This window comes from Odocoileus virginianus, chromosome 12, assembly GCF_023699985.2.
Source record: "Odocoileus virginianus isolate 20LAN1187 ecotype Illinois chromosome 12, Ovbor_1.2, whole genome shotgun sequence".
Classification (NCBI taxonomy): Eukaryota; Metazoa; Chordata; class Mammalia; order Artiodactyla; family Cervidae; genus Odocoileus; species Odocoileus virginianus.
This window is the reverse complement of record NC_069685.1, coordinates 47781658-47804335: the sequence shown is the minus strand read 5'-3', so window position 1 is coordinate 47804335 and position 22678 is coordinate 47781658. Positions and strand designations below refer to the sequence as shown.

The window sequence follows — 22678 nt, the reverse complement described above, 5'->3', positions numbered from 1 at the left end:
TTCCCATCTCTTGGCCTCAGTTTGCTCCTCTGCAGAATGGGGCTGCATAAGTGACCACACTCCCACTGTCCCATCCAGAGCACTGCCCCAGTCCCAACTGCACCAGTGTGGCCCTGATGGGGGAACAGCAGTGACAGGTACTCAGCAGCCAGAGGAGAAGGTAACAGATCTTGACCCCACCGTGAACACCAAGGGCCAGAGTGGGGGCTCTTCAGACCCTCCTCCAACCCTCCTTGGAGTCAGGCCTGGCTGCCAATCCTCTCTAGTCCTGGAAGAACAGCTTCATCAGTAAGAGGTAAAGAAAGATGCTGGAGGGACTTTCCCGGTGAGCCAGTGGTTAAGACTCTGCACTTCCAATGCAGGGGGCACAAGTTCAGTCTGCAGTCAAGGAACTAAGATCCCACATCCTGAGCACATGGACAAGAAAATATATATTAAAAAAAAAAAAAAAAAGAAACGAAAAATGCTGGGGGTGCTAAATGAGTGCTTCCTGCCTGCTGAGAACTGGTGCCTGCGATAGCCCAGGCCCTATGTCCCAAGCCCCAGTGGCTGAACACCAATCCCAATCAGTGGCACAGAGCTGGGAAGGGGCCAAGCTGACATCTGCAAAGGGCCAGCGTCTGCTCCCCAGCAGCCGCACCCACTGACCAGCCCTTCCTCACTGGCACAGATTGGGTGGGCACCCCAAGTACCCTCCAGGATGTGTCCCTGCTTCTTCCCCAAAATTCCTGACTCTCTGGAAGAGCTGGGGGTTGGGGAAGGGGAGGGAGTGGCATTTGGGAGGGAGTGGCATGTCCTCATCACATCCATAGGGGTCTCTGGGGGACAGGACTGCCTCTCCCAGGCCTGCAACAGCTGGCAGCCCCCTGTCCCGAAGCCAAAGACAACACACAGGGAGGGGGCCTGCAAATTCAGCCCCTCCTCCGCTAGGCACCTGACCGCTTCAACAAAAATACAAAGCACCAAGATCCTAGCAACGATCTGTTCATCACCAGTTCTATGGGAGCGTTTGATTCCATCCCCATTCTACAGATGCAGAAACTGAGGTATGAGGTGGCTCGGGGCCTTGTCCAAAGTCACAAAGATGATGAGTGGCAGAGTGCGATATGCACTCAGGCAGTCAGGCTCTGGGGTCCTTGCTCAGGACCACTCGCCTCCCCTGGTTTAAAAAAATAAAATAAAATAAAAGACGCCTCCCTCTCTGGCTAGCCAGACCAGTACCTGAATCCCCTCCTCCAAGCCTGTGTTTGGATTTCCCTGGTGGTCCAGTGGTTAGGACTTTGGTGCTTTTCACTGCCGGGGGCCTGGGTTCAATCCCTGGTCAGGGACCTGAGATCCAACAAATTGCACTGCACAGCCAAAGAAAAAACAAGCCTGTGCCCAGCCCACTGACCCACATCTGGTCTGCCTTCTCTTCCCCCTGACACTCCAAACCTTGCCAGTGCCCCCTATGGCCTCCCTACAGTCCCTCTGGGGAAGAAGCTCTCTGGGGAGACCCCTGCCTTCAGAGGTACCAGGTGGATGGTGGAGGCAGGGAGGGCAGTGGGCACAGACATGCCCAACACCAGCCTCGGTCTGCCCAGTGAAATGGCTGTGAAATGCATTGAGGAAGCATCTGCCGGGTTCCCTGGGAGGGTCAAAGAATTAGTCTCAGCCAGCTCTTTGCTTCCAGCGGAGACATGGTACAGGTGATCTATGCGTGCCTCCCTTTCCTCATTTGTTAAAATGAGGATAACAGTCCGTTTTGCAGCATCACCACGAGGGTGACAAAACGGGGTCACGAAAAGCCCTAATGCTGATGGACTTTTGAGCACCTCCTCTGGGCCAGACGCTGTCCCACAGCAGCGCATTGAACCGTTGCAGCGACCCCAGCTGGGGACTGCTCATTACCCCTGGTTTACGGAAGGGGAGATGGAGACACAGGGAGGTGAGTGACCTGCCCTGGGCGCTCAGCATGAAAGTGGCCGAGACTGGGACCCAGGTCACTTCTCCCATTGGGCACAGTGACCACAGTGGCACACCGGGGTCCAGCCCCGCACCCAGGCCCTCACCCTCCTCCAACATCCAACGTCCCAGCTCAAGAGACTGCACACTGACTCCGCCCTCTCTGAATCTGCACGCAGGCCCCGCCCCCTCCGAGCCTGCACCTTGGCCCCGCCCTCTCTGAGCCTGCCGCCCACCATCAGGGCACAGAAGCCAAGCGCCCTTGAACCCCAGAGATAGAGAAAATGCACAGTACCACAGCTGCACTGTCGGGCCAGCTCCATCTCCCAGGCCCTTTCAGAACAGCACTGCATCCGGTTAGAAAATATTCCATCCTGGAGGACCCCGCAGCCTTCACACTGGGCAATAGTTCTGCCCATTCCGCACCCCATGAAGCCACATGGAGCGCGGCCCCCCCCAACTCCACCCCGACTCCACCATATCCACTCACCAGTAGAATATGGCAACCCAGCAACTTCCGACCCACCACCCCGAGGAGGTCCCAGCAATATGTTGGAGACAGCAGGTGGGGACAAACAGGAACCTACCAGAAAAAGCCGCCAGCAACTCCGATTCCTCAGAGACTCCCCGGGACCTGCAGGGGAAAATGCGGGTCTTGTTAGCAAGGATCCCAGCCTCCACGCATGGCCCAGGGCATGACCACATCAAAGTGCAGGTAGATGGCAAGGCCCTGGCCTGGGCCTGGGGTCAAGTATTTCTCCATGACAACCCTATGAGGCAGCACTGCTAGCTCATTTGACAGAGAGGGAAACTGAGGTTCAGAGAATCAAAGTCTCAAGTCCCAAGATCCACAACTAGGAAGTCATGGAGCTGGGATTCCAGTCCAAACTGTGTGGTTACAAAGGCAGCCCACACCCCAGCAACCCCCACTCCCCCGCCCCACAGGGACCCCGGGCCCAGATTACAGAGTTGCCATGAAAATCACCCATTAACTTCCCAGGGGATCCCATAAAAAGTCAGTAAGGGACACCTGAAAGAGGGGTGGGCCTACTACTCTCATTCAACAATTCCTGAGTCACCCTTCAAAGTCAAAGCCAGAACAATAAAAACAAGCACCCAGGATATAAAAAGCACACTCACAAATAAATAAGAACTAGTCGACCCAATAGAAAAATGGGCAAAAAGACTTGATAGCAGTTTGCAAAAGTGGCTATAGAAATGGCCAATGAGCACACGAAAAGATGTTCAATATCATTAGTCAGCAGGAAACTGCAAACTAAAAACAAGAGACCAGGGACTTCCCTGGTGTCCAATGGCTAAGACTCCCCACTCCCAATGCAGAGGGCCCAGGGTTCGAGCCCTGGTCAGGGAACTAGACCCCACATGCCAAAACTAAAAGATCCCATTTGCTGCAACTAAGACCTGGCACAGCCAAACAAATAAATATTTTTAAAAATAAGAACAAGAGACACCCTACGCATCCATCTGGATGGCCAAAATAAGACAGACAATACAAAGTGTTGGCAAGAATGCAGATCAACTGGAATTCTCAGACATTACTAGTGGAATGCAAAATGGTGCAACTACTTAGGAAAACAGTTTGGCAGTTTCTTATGAAGTTAAACATACATTTGGGTGACCATATGACCCAGCAATTTCACTGCTGGGTATTTACCCAAGAAAAATGAAAGCATATGCTCACACAAAGAGTTGTACCAATACGTGAATGTTCATAACAGCTTTATTCATCATCACAAAAAAAACAACTGTAAACAATATATTCATCCATAGACAAAGGGATAAACAAACAACAGTACATCCATACCATGGACTACTACTCTACAATAAATCTAAACAAACTACAGACACACAATCACATGGAAGAATGTCAGACTCAGACACTAAGCTCGCATTAGGATTCCATTTATTGGATTCTGGGAAAGGCAAGACTCAACTTTCACAAGAGGTCTGCAGAGGCAGTCACCCTAGGACAAAAGATGTTTCCCACAAAAATTAGAACACTGATCACATATCTCCTTAACAATTATTCACTAATCTGCAGCCAGGTGTTTATGCATTCTTTACTGTGTAAGTCTTTGCATACACACACAAAAAGAACAAGTAAACAAACAGTGGGCTTCCCTGGTGTCTCAGATGGTAAAGAATCTTGCCTGCAAGTCAGGAGACCCACGTTCGATCCCTGGGTCAGGAAGATCCCCTGGAGAAGGGAATGGCAACCGAATCAGTATTCTAGCTTGGAGAATTCCATGGACAGAGGAGTCTAACGGGCTACAGTCCGTGGGGTTGCAAAGAGTCAGAGACGACTGAGCAGGCAACACACTTCAAACAAGTAGTAATGGGCAGACCACTGGACAGAGATCAAAAACCTGGCTGTGGTCCTAGTTCTTCTACTCATGGCTGTGACCTTGGGCAAGCCCTCAGTTCTCTCTGACCTCAGTTTTCCCATCCAGAAGATGGGTCCACTCCCCAAGGCCATCTCCAAGACCCATCCATTCACAAACATCTCTGCCTTGACTGGACCTTCAGGGAACCTCCTCAGCACTAGAGGCGAGTGGAGCTGAGGCTACCAGCGCTCACAAGACCACTGCATGTGGGGCTCAGGCTCCAGAACCAAGCTCCCTGGGTTCAACCCTGGGCTCTGCCCCTCCTAGCTGTGTGCACACCTGGGACAAGTAGCTTCAACTCTCTGAGCCTCAGTTTCTTCCTCTCTAAAATGGGGACAAGGGAATTTAATTCCCTGGCTGTCCAGTGGTCAGGACTCTGAACTTTCACTGCCGAGGGCCCAGGTCTGATCCCTGGTCGAGGAACTGAGATCCTGCTAACCATGCAGTGCAGCCAAAAAAAAAATCTTTTTTAATTAAAAAATAAAATGGGTAAGACGAAAGATAAAAACACTGACCTTACAGGGACACCGTGGGGATGAAGTGCCTGCAGAGGCAACATGGGCTCAGATCCTGCTGGATATTACATTACCCCGATGCAGGGGCAGGCAGCTAAGCTCCAAGACCCAGAAGGCCTAAAAGGGGCCGCTGCCGCTGGTGGCTCAAGGGGGAGGATCCTGCCCCTCCTCTCCTATCCTTTTAAGTTTTGTTTTTTTTTCCACTATGATGCCTCCAGGCTAGGTACTTGTCCTGGGCAGCTGCAGAGACAAGGCCCAGCAGGAACGCTGGAAGTAGGGAGATCAGGTGTGTCTCCATAGCCTTCCAGGCCCCGGGCTCCCGGGAACCTCCATGGCCAGTGCCCTGCAGCAGGTCCTATGAAGGGCTCAGGCAGGGTCAGGTGGGTGAGCGCTCTCCCCAGGCACCACCTTGGAAGGGCAGCTTGGAGATCAGATCCCACCTGCTTCCCACCTTCTCCCAGCTCCAGTCAGTCCCCAGATAGAATCCTCTGATGGTGTGGGGTCAAGACCGGCCTGGGCCAGCCCCAGGGTCACAAGCCCCGGGAGGACAGACAGAGTTCTTTCAGCAATGCCGGCAACATGCAGGTCCAGAGAGCGGTTCCCAGCCTGGAGAACTTGGGAACTTCCCGGGAGAAGCCAGGCCGAGCCCCAAGGAGGAAAGTATGCTTGGCCCGAATCGGGGTGGGGAGGAGATGGGTTGGCAACACAAGAAGATGGGGGGCGCAGGCAGAGAACAGCTGATCCCAGTGCAGAAGTCAGAAGAGAGTGTGTGTGAATGCTGAAGAGACAGAGCTGATCATGCTGGGCCCTGCGGATTGGGGGCTTTATTCCCAGGGGCAGGGAGACCCTTCGGAGGGTTCTGCATGCAGTGAAGGGACCGGTCCCACTGGAATTTGCAGAGTGCATTTTTCGGTCTCTGGAGTGGAGGATGGATGGAGATGGAAGTGGGACAAATGGACAGGATGGAGAATATTTTGCAAGTAGCGTCCACACAGATGAGGGATGAAAGAGGAGCCGTGGTGGCCATGCTGGGCTCCCACAGCCTCCTGGCCTGGAGACGGCTCTGGGCTGGGGAGGGAAGGAGAACTACATGGACTTCCGGTAGCCTTTCCAGGTTCCGGCTGCTTCCCCGTTACCCCATATAATTCCCACAACCATCCTGGGAGATGGGGGTGGCCTCTGTTTTCAGCCCAGGAAGTTGATGCTGAGGGTGAGGGTAACTCACCCAAGGTCATCCCACTAGGAAAGGAAGGAGCCAGGATTCAAATCCAGATCCAAGCTCTTTAGGCCACAGGAGCAGGTCACTGGGTGGGGGATGGGCAGAGGGGGTGCAGTGCAGTAAACCTCCCTCGGGTGTGAACAGGAGGAGTGGGAGGGGGGGTGGCCGCTCCAGCCCCCACGCTGACCCCAAGCTGCAGGAACTTCCCACCAGAGCCACACCCACTGGGACCTCCCTGGGCTTGGAAAGGTCCCCCTGCCCTGGGCCTCCTAGGAGGCGGGCAGCTCTGACCCTTGCGCAAGGGAGTCCAGTCAGGGAGTAGACCCCCTCATTCAAGGTCTCAATCACACCTGTGCTTGCACACTCAGCAGTTCATGCACACCCTCAGTCACACACACACACACACACACATTTTCATGGGCTCATGCACATGTGCTAGGTCGCTTCAGCCATGTCAGACTCTGTACAACCCTATGGGCTGTAGCCCGCCAGGCTCCTCTGTCCATAGGATTCTCCTGGCAAGAATACTGGAGTGGGTTGCCATGCCCTTCCCCAGGGAATCTTCCCCACCCAGGGATCAAACCTGCTTCTCTTATGTCTCCTGCATTGGAAGGAGGGTTATTACCACTAGCACCACCTGGGAATTCCCAAGGAACAACCAAAAATTTAAAAGGAAAAAAAAAAAAAAAGAAAAGAGCAAGATGACATCAAAAGGCAGTGACTGGGAAAAAAAAAAAGGCAGTGACTGAACAGATATGAACCAGGGTAAAGTGAAAGTGAAAGTCACTCACTTATGTTCGACTCTTTGCGACCCCATGGACTATATATTCCATGGAATTCTCAGGCCAAAACACTAGAGTGGGTAGCCTTTCCCTTCTCCAGGGGATCTTCCCAATCCAGGGAATGAACCAGGGTCTCCTGCACTGCAGGCGGATTCTCTACTAGCTGAGCCACAAGTAAAGCCCAAGCCAGGGTAAGCCTGCAGTGAGTGACAGGAGTGATGGCAGGTGAGGGGGAGAATGGGAAGACAACGAGGGTATCCCAGGAGGTGAGGGTTTTATCACTATTTCCAGGGTGAGGCCACAGGAGGGGAGTAGCACATTCTGAACTGACACCAAGTAGAACGGTGTGAGGCAGGGCCAGGGAGACACCTCCAGGTCAATCCCTGAGGGCTCCATGGAGGAGGTGTCCTCTTCCCCAAGACCAGCGTCTCCCTGCACAGGCGTCTCTCCTAAGGTCAAAACCTCAGGGCTCCAACCTCAATACCAGTTAAGTGCTTGGTAGCTGAGCCTCAGTACCTCCAGGCCTTTCTCCCCAGGCCACCCAGGGCTAAGGCCCTGACTCTGCGGGCCCCCTGAGGCCCTGGCAACACCTGGCCTTTGCCTCCACCTGTTCCTTGAAAGTGAAAGTGAAGTTGCTCAGTCCTGTCCAACTCTTTGCGACCCCGTGGACTGTAGCTCACCAGGCTCCTCTGTCCATGGGATTCTCCAGGCAAGAATACTGGAGTGGGTTGCCATTTCCTTCTCCAGGGGATCTTCCCCACCTAGGGATCGAACCCAGGTCTCCCGCATTGCAGGCAGACGCTTTAACCTCTGAGCCACCAGGGAAGCCTATTCCTTGGGCAAGTTGCTAAAAGCAATTGCCCAAGCCAGGGCTCAGAACAAATCCTCTCTCCCAGCCCTGCCTCCTCCGGGCTTCCAGCCATGCGGGCTGCATCCTCCGCAGGGCCCCCCGGGGGCACACCTTCCAGATGCTGACGGAGCCCTTGTAGTGCCTGCAGCCTACAGGCAAAAGAAGTGAAGGTTCCAGTCCTGGTCGGCCACTACTGCACTGGGCACCCAAGTCACTTTATTCCTTGTGCCTCTGTCTCCCGCTCCCTCTGTCTGTAAACTGAAGGGTGCTAACAGTGTCCCCTCAGAGGGTTGCTGTGATGATTAAATGAATCAATACAGCTCAGCCTCTTGGAACAGTGCCTGGCACAGTGTAGACCTCAACAAGCCCTTTCATTAAATTTATTTGGCTGCACCAGGTCTTAGTTGTGGCATGTGGGATCTAGTTCCGCAACCAGGGATCAAACCGGCGTCCCCTGCATTGGAAGGCAGATTCTTAACCACTGGACCACCAGGGAAGTCCCGCAGGTGGGTTATTTATTATCCCCATTTTACAGACGAGGAATCTGAGACTTGGGGAGGTTGAGTCATTTGCCCCAGTCTCATATGGTTGGTGAGAGAAGTCAGGACAGGTGCCCAGACGGCCTTAACTGCACGCATGGGGTTGAGCGCTGTTACTGTTAGTGGTACCCTCCTCTGCGTTCTCAGACCCTCAGTTTAAGGGCAGCAGTAACCTGACCCGATCCTCCTGAGGTGCTGCTGCCCATCTCTCTGATGGACAGACTGAGGCTCCAAGAGGGGATTGCACAGCCAGGCTGCCATTCACCTCAGTGGTCCGCCCAGTGGGCGGGTCCTCCACGATTCTCCCCCAATCAGTGCAGAGGCCAGAAGCCAGTGCCCAACCAGAAGCAGGAGCCACAACTAACAACTGTAGTCCCGCCCAGTCATCACCTCCTCCCAGGGCAGCTTCCCCGCCCAGGCTCTGCCCATCCAGCCCCGGACCCTCAGTACCGCCCCTCAGAGAGGAGATGCTCCACCCATAGTCCCTGTCGCTTCATCTCAACATCCTCAGTGGGCACAGGTCAAGTTCAATCACTCGGCCAATGAGCTTAGGGGCTGGGACAAGGTCCCCAGCCAGGACCCTCAGGGCCTGAACTAGGTCCCTCTTCGAGTCAGCCTTGGAGAAAAGACGCTCCTTCACCAGCTGCTGCTGCTAAGTCGCTTCAGTCGTGTCCGAACCTGTGCGACCCCATAGACGGAAGCCCACGAGGGTCCCCCGTCCCTGGCAGCCCCCACCTTCCCACCTCAAACTCCTTCAGTAGCACAGGTCATGGACCTGTGCCACAAAAATCAGCCAGGGCCTGGGGACCACCGCAGTGCCTGCTACTTTGAGGAAAGGGAAGTGACCCCCACATGAGCCTCCACGTGGCAGTGTGAACTTGCTAGGCCAAGATGAACCAGTCACAAAACGTGCTTTACGGAGGCCCTAAACAGAACCCTGCAGATCCCGGCACTGCCCCCAAGGGGCAGGCATAACTTCTGTAAGCTGTCCCTGCATGCTGAATTTGGGGACCCAGGTGCCCAGGGCGGGAGCAGGCCAGGGCCCTGAGGCATTAGAGGGTGGCAGGGGGTTAGGGGGGTACCTAACACCCTTCCCAGAACCTCCTGGGCCTGCCGGGCACATCTCTTCCCTAGATGAACAGGGAAGTCTCCCCTGTCCCCTGGGGCCAGGTGTCACCCTTCCCTGTCACTGCAGTAGTAAGCAGGCCAGACAGTCAGAGCAAGAGGGAGGCGGCCCCTTCCATTTAGAAGTCACTGGGGTATTTTATTTTCCTTCTCAAGTGACAGCTGAGGCTGGCTCTCCTTGAAACTGCGGAGAGGCAGTCACCAAGAGTTCACCCAGGTCTCTGATTCCCCACCAGACTGCGGCAGTCAGCGACAGCCGAGGGGTGGGGGGTGGGGCGGCGGGGCAGTCAAATCAAGACCACAGCCAGCATGGATGTTGAGTGGTCAGGGCCTGGGGGATGACACAGTGGGGAGGAGGGGCTCTGGCCCAACAGAAGGGGATGCATGGCCCCGCCCAAAGGGGACACAGCCCACCTAACCATGGGGGGCACCGCCCCACTCCACGGGGCTCGAGGGCCATCCAAGGGAGGCACACAGTCAGGAGGAGAAGGAGGAGTAGCCCTGACCCCTGCCCATGAGTGCCCCAGCCTCCAAATCACCCACCTGGGCTCCCTAGAGACCTGCACTGATCGCAGGCAAAACAAGCACAGCGGGTCACCACAGCAATAATAATAGTCCCCTCCCGTAAGTGCGCTTACACTTACGGAATGCCAGGTTCTGGGCCATCTATCCTGACCCCATTTTACAGATGGGTAACCTGAGACCCAAAATAGTTCAGCCATCCGCCTGAGCTGGCACAGCCGGTGAGGGGCAGAGAGATGGGCACCCAGGTGACTGCCCTTGGCCACCCCATCCTCCGCCCCTTCCACCCTCAATTTGACCTCGGAACACACTTTTCAGAAACCTCCCATCTTCTCACTACAGGGTGTGGGGCCATCTGCGAAGACAGCAGCCAACAGGAGCAATTAGACGCCAGGAAGGAGCCAGGATATCGACCCATTTCTGGAAGGAACGGGAGGGATGGCAGGGGACTCGGGCCACACCCAGTGTTGGCAGCCTGGCTCCCAGCCAAGCCCAAGGCAAGGCAAGGCAGGTGGCACAGACCAGGCCAGGGTGGGGGCTGGGGTGGGGCGGGGTGGGCGGCTTTGCTTCAAGGCCTGCGGAGACCCAAGAGATGCCCTCTGTCTGTCCATCACCAGCACCACCAGTGGCAGACACCTGGAACCCCCCCCACCCCCGCCCCACCATGGCTTTCTCTGAGTGGGCGCCATGCTAAGCCCTCTAGCTTACTAACTGGTTTAATTCTTACAAGCATCGTACGCACGAGTTACCATGACTCTCCCCATTTTACAGATGGGAGCAATGAGGCAGAGAGGCAAGAAAGTGTACCCAGGGTTCCCACAGCTAAGATTTGCATCTGGGCATCCACTTTAACCACACATCACCTCTGCATGGGAGTCCCCTGAGGGATGGGAGATAAGAAAGAGGGCTTTCTGGGAATGGGGCACCGGGGACTGCGTGGGGTGGAAACTTCCAGAAGCCTCTGGAAGTCCCTCAGAGGCCCCATCCTGGACTCTCCGTAAAGATAGTTCCACCCTGTAGGAACACAGGGCAAGTGCCCTAAAATGCTAGCTTCAGTGTTCTCTGGGGAAGAGGCTGCCTGATGGTCAGCCAGAAGGGAAAGCCACTGCAATGTTCCCAGGCCCAACCCCCAAACCCCAGGCTTCCCTGCCCTGGAGCAGGGTCTGGGCCATTAGCAGCTGCAGGGCGGGGGTAGGGGGGGGATTGGGGGTGGGTGGAGGTGTGGGGTCTTGAGGGCAGCAGGCTGGGAGAGCAGGGGGGTCATGGAACCGTGGATGGATCGCCAGAAGCAATTAATTGTCTGGGTCAAGAGATGGTGAAAGAGATTTGTCACCCGGGGGGCCCAGGGAATATTCCAAAGAGTCCAGCGACCCCGGGTGGGAGGGAGGGGTGATCCCCACTGACCAGGTCCGGGGAGGGAAATTAGGACCTCAGGAGCTCTCTATTCCCCTCCCCCACCCCCATCCCCTCTACACACCGCACACTGGTAAAAGCTCATGTCTCCACGGGTAACCCACCCCTCCCCAACACCAGCCTCTGACTCACCCCGGCGTCCACGACCTGCACACCAGGGAGACCAGCCCATCCTGCACAGAAGGGGACAGAGAAGCCGGCAAGCGAGTCCACACAGAGTCCTGACAGCCCAGGATCCGGCCGGAGACTCAGATCGAATCCCAGCCGCACCAAGCTCTAGCTAGGTGACCATGCCTGTTGCTTAAACCTCTGAGACTGCTTCCTATGCTTTTGTGAGAGGGAGGCAATAAGCAGGGGAACTAAAACCAGGCCGGCTCAGGCACAAATGCCAGCTCTACCATGTCGTTAAGCTTGAGGCCATCACTTGGCTTCTCTGAGTCTTGGTTTCCCCATCTGTAAAATGGGGAGGTGATGCCAAGGGTTACTTTGAGCAGAAACACACAGCTTGGCACACAGCAGGGGCTCAGGGCAAGCTTACCATCAGGGTTCACCAGCCCGCCACCCCAGGGACCCAGGCCCAGCCCCCCCAGAACCTAGGACACCCAGGCTCAGGCCCCCAGCCTGATGGGGGTATTGATGACAATACCCCCTGCACAGACCCCCACCCAGCCTCTGCAGTAGGACCCAGTGGGAAACATAGGCTGCTGTGGCCACCATCCCTTGACCGGGCTTGGCCTGTCATTGAGAAGAGAATGCCCTGGACACACACAGCCATCCATTCATACCCTCCGAGGACAGATGTGGAGCGGGTACGGGGCGTGGGCCTCCCCACCGTTGAGTCCCCCCAAGAAGCTCCCAGCTTTCAGCCCTTCATGTCCACACCAAAACCCTCCACGCACACCCTGGGTACATGTGGCCCCTGGGATCCACTGTTTGATGCCAGTAAACACCCCAAACACCTCCCTCACTGCCCCCACTACACAGATGAGAAAACTGAGGCCCAAGCACCCAGCAAAGGGCAGCCTCAAAGCCAGCTCTCTGTGATGTCCCACAGGTGCTCAGAAGCCCAGGTCGCTGGGGCAGGGCGGCGGGGGCCCACACTGAGTCAGAGTGAGAAACTCGACGGAAACTGAAAACAGGCCTGGAGGCCCCACGAACTCTCCAGAGTGAGTCGCGCTGATTCACAGCCAGGTTCTGTGTTGGAAAGTTCCTGCTTCTGTGGTGGAGTGGGGGTGGGGGGCCGGGGGCACAGCAGAGCCGCTAGGCTAGCAGCGACCTGCCCCAGGGCCTTTGTATCGCATCCAGCCCCGCCCCCACCCGGGGCCCCAGCAGGGAAGTGCCTGCAGGGATGTTCCAGGCTGGAGGGCAGGCGGGCAGGAAATACCGCAGAGCACAGCTGCGGTGACCTGAGGATCTGGCCTGAGACCTAGCTTCTAATCCAGGTTCCCCTGCTTTCAGCTGGGTGACCCCGGGTGTGTTGCTTCACATCTCGGAGCCACTTCCTCACCTGTGAAATGGAAATTCTCATCTCACAGGACTCAGAGACTCAGTGAAAGTATGCCTATAGACTGCTGAGCATACAGTAAGAGCCCAATAAAGATGTATCTTTTTCAGTTCCCAAATGGGTTTTTTTAATTGAGGTGAAATTCATGCAACATAAAAGTAACCATTATAAAGTGAAAAATTCAGTGGACTTGATTACATTCACGGCACTGTGAGGTCACCAACTCTAGTTCCCAGCATTTCCAGCACTCAGAAAAGAAATCCCCTACTCACTGAGCCTTTTGCCTCCATGCCCCCTCTTTTCCCCCCAGCCCCTAGCAACCACTCATCTGCTTTCAGTCTCTATGGATTAACTGTTCTGGACATTTCATAGAAATGCATATGGACCACACCATATGCAGCCCTTGGCATCTGGCTTTTTTCACTCAGCCTCATGTTTTCAAGGTTCATCCACATTACAACATGGATCAGCACTTCGTTCCATTTTTATGGCTGAACAGTATTCCATTGTACGGATGGACCAACTATTTATTTTTTAAATGAGAAGAATAAATGTGTCCTGAATAATACAGAAAAGCAATCTGACAATATATATAAATACACACGTGAAATACTTTAATAAAACTTGCAATGTTATAAAATAACCATAAAGACTGTAGTGATATAGTGTGCAATCTGGCCAGAAGGAAGAACCAGTTGTCTGGAGAGAGGGGACCATAGTAGCCCCAGAGCTAACAGTCCCGCGCTCAGGGCCTTTCTTGCTCAAGCATCAGGCCTCCCATATCCAGGCTGTGTTATGCTGTGTGACCCTGGGTCAACTCCTTACCCTCTCTGGGCCGCCACTTCCCCATTTGTAAACAAGGGTACTGGAAAGGACGCTCTCAAGAGGGATTTCCCACCAGAAAGGCGAGAGAGACTGTGGCGGCCAGACTGTGGAACCCGGCAGGCATGGGGCATGTCACCCAGGGAACTGCCAGGCTTCCCAGTGCTGGGGACAGCTAGGACAAGCAACTCTGGGATGTTCAGAGTCCCTTTAGAAGCAGGGGGCTTGGGGGAGAGGGCATACTCTGGGCCACAGAAATACAGACATAGCACGAAAAGGGAACCTAGGTGTTTCTGCCCTCCCCTGCCCGGGGCGAAACCAAGATGTGAGTTTCTAAGGCCTGATGCCAGGTCCTCACACTTAAGACACTTGGTTCTTATTGACAACCCACTCCAGTATTCTTGCCTGGAGAATCCCAGGTCCACTTGGTCGAAAAGAGTCGGACTTGACTGAAGTGACTTAGCATGAACGCTTGTGCACTATAGGATGTTCACAGCATCTCTGGCCTCGACCCACTACACCTGTTGCACCTCCCTAGGGTTGGGACAAATGAAATGTCTTCAGACATTGACAAATAATCCTGGGGGCAATGTCACCCCACTGACCCCATCCCCACCATGGTCCCCACTAACAGCCTCTATTCCTGGGCAGGAAATAGCAGTGAGTGGTACCCACCCCTCCCCTGGGCCGGCCCTCTGGTCTGGTCAGTTCCAGACAGGGCAGAACCCACTGAAGGGACAAGGACCCTGTGTCCAGGACCCACCCTCCTTCTTCTCCAGGTCAGGCCAGGCCTGGTCTCCCTGCCAAGAAACACACAAGCCATCCACACTGACAGCCAATGGATTCCTTGGCAGGAAGCCCCTGTCATGTCCTGATGCCTTTCCAGGCACTGGGGGCTCAGCTGTGGACAAGAAAGAAGCAGTCCCTGCTTTCTTGGAAGTGACCTTCTGATGTGGGAAGGCCAACAACACACCAAGGAACGGAATCAACGGAGAAACTTCATGGATCAACAACTACAGTCCTGAGTGAGGGGCTGGCATAGTGGCTTGGGGTGGGGGGCAGTGCTTGACTGGGCAGCCAGGAGGACTTCCTGAGGGTGACATGTGACCTGAGACCTGATGACAGTCGCCATGCCGATCACAGGGAACAGCATTCCTGGTGGGGGAACAGCAAGTAGAGAGGCTGGGTACAGAGGCTAGGGTGGGGAGGGATGCGGCTGGAGATACATCAATGACAGGGTGGGGGGTGGTGGGGGACAGCTCCCCAGCATGCTCAAAGCCTCTGGTTTTATTCTCAGAGGAGGAGGAAAAGTAGGGAGGGAAGGATGTAAGACCAGGAACTGAAGATTCTCATTCTCCTTTAGAGAGCATGAAGAAAATGGTAGGAACAAGAATGGATGGATTCCAAGGCCAGGAGAAGGCTGGATGGGTGCCCAGGTCAGACAGTGGAGCAGGGAGGGGGACCACAGTGTCTGACCTGCTGTTACGAAAGCAGAGAGGGTCTCGACCACGGTGGTCTCGTCCCCCACCACTAACAGCATATTGTTATTTGTGTGTTGTTAGGGGGTCTCCTAAGCAGGGTCCCCAGCCTGGAACATCTCAGAAACAGGCAGGGATGTTTTTGGCTGTCCTATGACTGGCACCTGGCCAGTGGGACAGTCCCACGCCGCGAAAGGCACCCTCCCCACACAATTTTCAAATAACCTGGCCGTTAAAAAAAAAACAAAACCTGCCAGAACTGATCCAAACACTAGCCTTTTCTTGAACATCACTTTCATGTGTTTCCAGAACCGAAACGCCTCTGATCTCACTTGCCTCGAATCGACACTTACTCATGCTGAGTAGGAGCCAGCAGCAACTTCCTCCCATTTCCTCTTATACTACAATGGGGCATACACTGATTGTTGTTCTGGTTAATTCTGTGCAAAGTCAAGACTGTATTCAGGAGGAAATCTCAGTGCCAAGGAGTAAAGGGGATTTTCCAAGATTATGCTGTAAATATCCTCAGGGGTTGTCAGGATGCTGTGTGGCTCTAGGTAAGTCAGCCAACCTTTCTGAGCCTTACCCATTTGCCTGAAACACAGGGAAAGTGATGATGTGATCCTTGCTAGCTCATGAGATGGAGAGGACCGAACGAATGAACGCGGCGAGTGCCTGCTGCTATTTGACACAGAAAAAGCACACGGCCCAGGTTCACCGCGTGCAGCCTGAAGGGACTGGAGGCGGATGGGGCAAAAGCCCCCCCAGCACAGGCCCCGGGCGGGCAGGGGGTGGAGGAGAAAATCCCGCACTCTACGACTGGGCCAGGTGGCTCCTCGCCAGCCCAGCTTTCATCTCCAGGAGATAAGCCGCCTGCTCAAGTTCACGTTCAGGATCAAATGAACCCACTTAATCGCCTTAGGGATCTCCACTGAGCCGGCTCCTCAGGGACTCGGGGAGGAGGGCAGCTGAGTACCCTCCAGCAAAGACCCCCACTTGCACAGCCAGGCCCGCCCACACCTCACTCACACCCCCCAACCCCACCCTGCAGCGCCCAATTGCAGCCACCCCCAAAGGCAGATGTGTGCACACTGGCCTTGTAACTCTGTGCACACATCATCTGCTCACCATCACGAAGCATCTTGTGTGCCCTGTGGCTGGGGAAATGCTAGTGTTAGTTGCTTTGTCGTGTCCAACTCTTGACAACCCCATGGACTGCAGCCCGCCAGACTTCTCTGTCCATGGGATTTCCTGCAGTGGCAGGCAGGTTCTTTACCACAAGCGCCACCTGGGAAGCCCACAAAGGTGACAGGGTTCCCTGCAGGATCAGCGGCAACCCTCAGGACAACGCTTTTTCCATTTCACAGATGGGGAGACTAAGACAGGGCCGGGCCTTAAGTCACCACCACATCCGGATGCCAGATCAGAAGCGGGTGAGCACAGTGCCCAGCTAACGCCTTGGAAGAGGGGGAGCAGCCAGGCTGCACCTGCCTGATGGAATCCCAGCCACATCTTAGACCTTGAGGTAGCTCCTGGCACGCAGTAGGTCCCCTCAGCGAGAGCATCCGAATGAACAAAATCTACACGCTGGACACAGACTCCGTGGAAAACTCCCTCACAGGACCTCTCTGCCCTCCTAAGAGCCCTCATGTACCACAGGCGTCCTGGGGGGTGTTTGTGCACCCCTCCCCCAGAGGACACTGGGCAACCTCTGCCATCATTTCTGGTTATCACGATGGGTGGAGGGTACCAAGGGTAAAGACCAGGGATGATGCTAAGCATTTGACAGTGCCCAGGACAGCCCCCAAATAGAAGCATCCACCCCGGACATCAGCAATGCCCAGGCGAGAAATCCTGAGGCGCTACATTCACTCGAGCATTAATTGAGCACCTACAGCATGCACAAAAGCCTGCAAGGAGACGAGGTCACAGAGGCGAGGTTTTGTGTTCCGTGTCACACAGCGACTGCAGGGCAGAGGCAGGGCCCAGGCCCAACTGACTCAAAGCCCCATCCCAGAGCCGCCAGACACCCGCCCTATTCCTGAAAATTCTGACCCGCCAGGTCGAGAAAAGGGACTGCAGAATCTAGACAGTTCCCTCTCCCCATGGTCATGTCCAGGCAGCAAAGGTCAGAACTGGTCCTTTCTATCCAAACCCACAGACACTAAGATGCCAACAGCCTGTCTCTGGGGGTTGGGAATGTGGTTGCATTTTTTTTTTTTTTTAATATGCAGACTTTTTTGGTTTCTTCATTTTCCAGTTTATAGAGAACACATCTGTTCTGCTTCTGAAAACCAAGAAAGAGACTTCTCTGGTCCAGTGGTTAGGATTCCATGCTTCCACGGGAGGGGCTGCGAGTTTGATCCTTGATCAGGGAACTAAGATTTGGCATGTCACTCAGCACCACCAAAAAAATGTAAAAAAGAAACCAAGAAAGTCTTTTTTGTAAGGTAGCTGTCAAACCACACGTCTTACCCAAGGCCTTGGCTGCGGGGAGATCTTACACCCCAACGCAGAGGGCCAGCCAGGGCAGCCCCCTTGCAGAGCCTGCCAGCATTACCTAGGAGAGCCACAAGCTGGCCATCTCACTCCCAGGAATACACAGAGGAGAACAGCGCGTGAGCACCTGGAGGCACTTGGAGAAGCTCCAAACACTGCAACCCACCCTAGCAGCATCTAGGGAATACACCGATCACGTGTCCTGTATCACCATGACAAGATGCTATCTCTACAGAAGTTAAAATTCATCAACGAGATCTAACTGCATCAAAACGTCACAAATCACACACTGCTACATTTTAAGTGGAACACCAACGAGGACCTGTATAGCACATGGAGCTCTGCTCAGTGTTATGTGGCGACCTGGAAGGGCGGGGGGTTGGGGCAGAATAGATAAATGTATATGTATGGCTGAGTTCCTTTGCTGGTCACCTGAAACTATCACAACATTGTCTGTTAATCGGCTATACCCCAGTACAAAATTTAAAACTATTTTTTTTTAAAGCCACAAAATCCTAATTTTTTATTTTTTTGATGTGCTCTGTGGTTCGTGGGATCTTAGTTCCCTGACCAGGGATTGAACTAGGGCCCTCAGCAGTGAGAGTCCGGAGTCCTAACTGCGGGACCACCAGGGAATTTTTTTAAAATAATAGTAGTAGGTACACAGGCCTCCCCGGTGGCTCAGTGGTAAAGAATCTGTCTGCAACGCAGGAGCCATTGGAGACTTGGGTTTGATTCCTGGATTGGGAAGATCCCCTGGAGGAGGGCATGGCAACCCACTCCAGCTTTCTTGCCTGGAAAATCCCATGGACAGAGGAGCCTGGCAGGCTACAGACCATAGGGTCACAAAGAGTCGGACACAACTGAAGCGACTTAGCACACAGTAGGTACACAGTCTTGTGTATTACATTTTTAATCCTCAGAACGATTCTAGAAAACACATACTACTTCAGTCCCTATTTTACATAAAGGGCAACTGAGGCACAGGGCGACACCTCGCAGCTGGTAAGAGGCCATGGAGGGGGTGGGAACCCACGCCATCAGAATCCCTGCTCGGAACCACTTTGGTCTGCTTGCCTGTCTCAGTGTGGAGAGGAAATTACTAGGCTGAGTTATATAAAAGCTGTCGATATTCGGCCACTTTTGACCTACAAAACTGGCAGAGTCCCACAGCTCGTTCTGATAGAAAACTGCAGAGCGGCACACACAGAAAGCCTTGGCCACATGCATCTTTTCTGCCTAGAGATGAGACAGGGCTCCTAGGTCCTTCGGGAAAGCATGCAGAGGCCCCCTGCAAGTGTGACAACATTTTTAGAAGAGCACACATTCAGTGGAGAAGTGGTAGTCTCCAGGGGAGAGGACTCAGGTGACCAGAAAGTCATCTGCAATTTTTTTTTTTGGCAGGGGGAAATAAAAGGCAGCCACCTGGGACTTCCCTGGTGGCCCAGTAGCTCAAGCTCCATCCTCCCAAGGCCTGGGTTCAATCCCTGGTCAGGGTACTAAACACTATGTGCTGCAACTAAGACCCAGCACAGACAAATACATTTTTTTTTTTTTAAAAAGGTGGCCACTGTAGCTGGTGGCCTGGAGCCCAGCCTCCTGGACCAAGGCTGACTAGAACATTCCTCACCTCTCCCCTCCCCCCATGGCAGCCTCACTGCCCCTGGACCCCACATAGCCCATCCACAAGCAGCCGGGTCCCCAGGACCTGGTCTCCAGTGCCTCCGCCCCCAGGTTGGAGAAGCTCTCCCCACCTAAGGATCCAGTTTCATTTAATTGCAGGCTTCAGGTTTCTGGACACCAGCCCAGAGGCCTTTGGGGCTGAAGGCGTGGGTCATCTTCTTCCTCTTTCCAATAAAGCCGAGAAGGAAGCAGCGTGTGGCATCGCCCGTCTCTTCCGAGAAGGTTCAGCACCTGCCCCTTGGGAGACCCCACCCAGGAGAATCATCTGCGGCTCAGCACGGTGGGGGACAGGCTGGGGACACAGAGTTTTCTCTGGCCTTTCATCTGAGCCAGGTACCCCCACTGGACTGGAAGGAATGAAAAAAAAGAAAGAAAGAACACACAAACACACAAACATCCCTACCTCACACCATTCCTTTTCTGCTCCAAAACCTCTGGCCATCTCTCTGGTTCTAGACCTCTTTTTTTTTTTTTTTAATTTTTAAATATTTATTTATTTGGTTGCATCAGGACTTAGTTGCAGCACATGACCTTCTCTCTAGTTGCAGCGCATAGGGTTCTCTAGTTGTGGTGCTCAAGCTTAGCTGCCCTGAGACACAAGGGATCTTAGTTCCCTGACCAGGGATCAAACCCGCCTCTGCTGCATCAATAGGCAGACTCTTGACCGCTGAACTACCAGACTTCTTTTCCTCTTTGCATTTTATTTTTTCCTCCAGGACAGCCTTTTTATGGTTTGCAGCTTCCTGTCTTCACTCCGTGTCCCTCAGTCTGATCCCAAGGTTATTAGTGGCCGGGGACACACGTGACCTAAGTGACGGGGCTGCCCCTGGCTGCTGGCGTTCTCAGGGAAGATGCAGGTTCTGTTTGAGCTTCCTCTTGCTGCAGTGACAAATGCTCACAAACACGGTGACCTAAAACAGCACAAATTCATTATCTCGTAGTTCTGGAGGTCAGAAGTCTGAAATGGATCTAACAGGGAGAAAATCAGGGTGTTAGCAGGGCTATGCCCCTGCTGGGGGTTCTCGGCGAGAAGGCACTCCTTGTTTTTTTCGGACTCTAGAGGCTGCCTGTATTCCTAGCTCTCTGCCCCATCCCTGATCCTCAAAGCCAGGAATACAGCATCTTCAAATCTCCTGCCTCCTCCGTATAAGGACACCTGTGATTACCCTGAGCCCACCACAACTATCCAGAATAACTACCCCCATCTCAAGGTCAAAGGATGACTGACATCCTTAATTCCATCTGCAACCTTAATTCCCAGTTGCCATGATGATGAGATGGCTGGACAGCATCACCAACTCCATGGATATGAGTTTGAGCAAATTCCGGGAGATGGTGTGCTGCAGTCCATGGGGTGGCAAAGAGTGGACACGACTTAGTGACTGAACAACAGTGTAACCCAGAACAATCACAGGTTGTGGGATTTTGGGTTGTACAGATCTTTGAAGGAGACCATCACCTATCTGCCTTGCCACCGGCTCCAAAAATCTCTAGGGCTCGAGGGAACCACTCCAAAGGCCCACTCTACAAACCCTGAACTCTAGGAGGCAACTGCTGAGTCCACGTGACTCAGTCTCCCCACACCTACACAGCAAGAGAAGGCATACCCCTTTATGTCACCTGGATGGTGAATACATATCCCAAGGGTGCTCAATCTAGTCTTTGATGAAAATGTGAATCAAGCGGAGCCTTACGGCTTATTACTAGAGACTTCTCTAAGACAATGAATAACTCACCCATCAATTTCCTCAGGCAACTTTTGTGGGTTTGAGGGGAACCAGTCATAAATCAACCTATTGTACATCTCCCACTCCAGCAAGACCCATAACAGGGAAGACGTCCTGTTAAACCTTCTTCACGTCCCTGCATTCTAGGTCAAGAATACCACTGGCACTAACAAAGCACCTAACTTCTGGGAAAATGAAAAGTTTGCAAGGTACCACTGACCTGCAGCATGATACTTAAACTTGGAAAACTGCCCCAAGGACCAAGCCCTCACTGCATAGCTGGTATCGGCTAGAGACAGGCATGGGTGGCAAGGAGGGACCGGGGAACAGGTCACCCAATGCACCCAGCAGCACGACCAGCTGGGGCATCCCTGGAGTGAGTCAGCACCCTTTCCCCATTGCTCCTGATGACCACAGCTCACTGACCCCACGCTGGAGCCGGGTCTCCAGGAACCCAGCAGTGCAGACAGAGACAAGGTGAACCCTGTCCCATGACCCCACATAATGATATTGACATAGTAGTCATCAACGTGAAAGATGATAGAGGACACAGTGACAGAATCTCCTGGTTTCAAAACCTTTGTGCATCTCTTTCCTGGCAGATAAATCTGGGAAGATGATGCCAAGGCCCAGAGAGGCCGTACAAGAATTACACAGCAACCCAAGATGGGTCTCAAATGCCCAGTGCCCACGCCCATGGTCCATCTCCCAGTCCAGGACCCTCCAGATAGCTCCACCCCTTTAAAAAGGGCCCATCACCCCTCTCCAGGCTCCATCAATGCCCTCCTCCCACTTATCTCCCCTCCAAGGAAAAAACTACCCCCACTATGTCAAACCACCCACCAAGCCCTCCACACCTCCCTGGCTGCCATCCAAACACCCGGGAGACACTCTTTATGGCCCAGGCATAAGGACATATAAGAGGCATCCCAGACACATGGCCAGGGGCTCAGGGGCACAGAGAGGGCGGGGGGGGGGGGGGGGGGGGCCAAAGGTCACACAGCAAACCTGCAGAGCAACGCCTGGAGTGCACACATGCTTCCACCTTGGCATTTCCACCAGGAGAAGCTCAGTTCCAGGAGGCGCTGCAGCAAGGGGACAGCAGCCAGAGCCCAGGTGCCATGAGCAGCTTCCTGCCTGCTGCTGCGGCTGCTATTTATAGTCTCGACAGTGGGGTCAGCTTCCTGCAAGGCAGAGCCCCGGAGCCTGCAGGGAGCCTGAGAGGGTGACCTCAAGGGGGACAGGCCAGGCCAGGCCAGGCCAAGGCACCCAGGGCCAATCCCCAGGGTCCACAGTCCAGGGGCAGGGGCAAGGGAGACAGAAAGGCCAGATGTTCCCCGCGACAATCACACACCAAGGAAGGGGCTTACAGGCTGTGTGCCCTGAACCAATGACATCACCCCTCTGTGCCTTGACTTCCCCATCATTAAACAGGAAAATTAACAGTTCTGACCACAAGTGTGATTGTGGTCATTGTGAGGCTCTCATTATTGGGAGGCTTAAATGAGCTAATATGAAACAGCATGCAGTGAGCTTACCCGGAAAGCCTCTGTCAACTCAGACTCCGCCTCCAACCCCCGAGCCCTGCACAGAGACCAAACAAGGAATTCGAGGAGGGAGATGGCATGCACACCACCTGTCCAGGGAAGGT

General features: G+C 54.1%; 1 protein-coding gene across 24 annotated transcripts in view; it reads right to left on the bottom strand.

Moving 5' to 3' along the window:
• The window catches only part of NCOR2 (nuclear receptor corepressor 2), a 232829-nt gene that overhangs the window by 196433 nt on the left and 13718 nt on the right, over positions 1-22678 (bottom strand). For 23 of the 24 annotated variants that reach the window (XM_070475104.1, XM_070475121.1, XM_070475096.1 and 20 more), the window contains exon 2: positions 2532-2578. The exons of the other annotated variant lie outside the window; for it this stretch is intronic. The gene's annotated coding sequence lies outside the window, so the exon portion shown is untranslated. The remainder of the gene's footprint in view (positions 1-2531; positions 2579-22678) is intronic. 24 annotated transcript variants of the gene reach the window in all.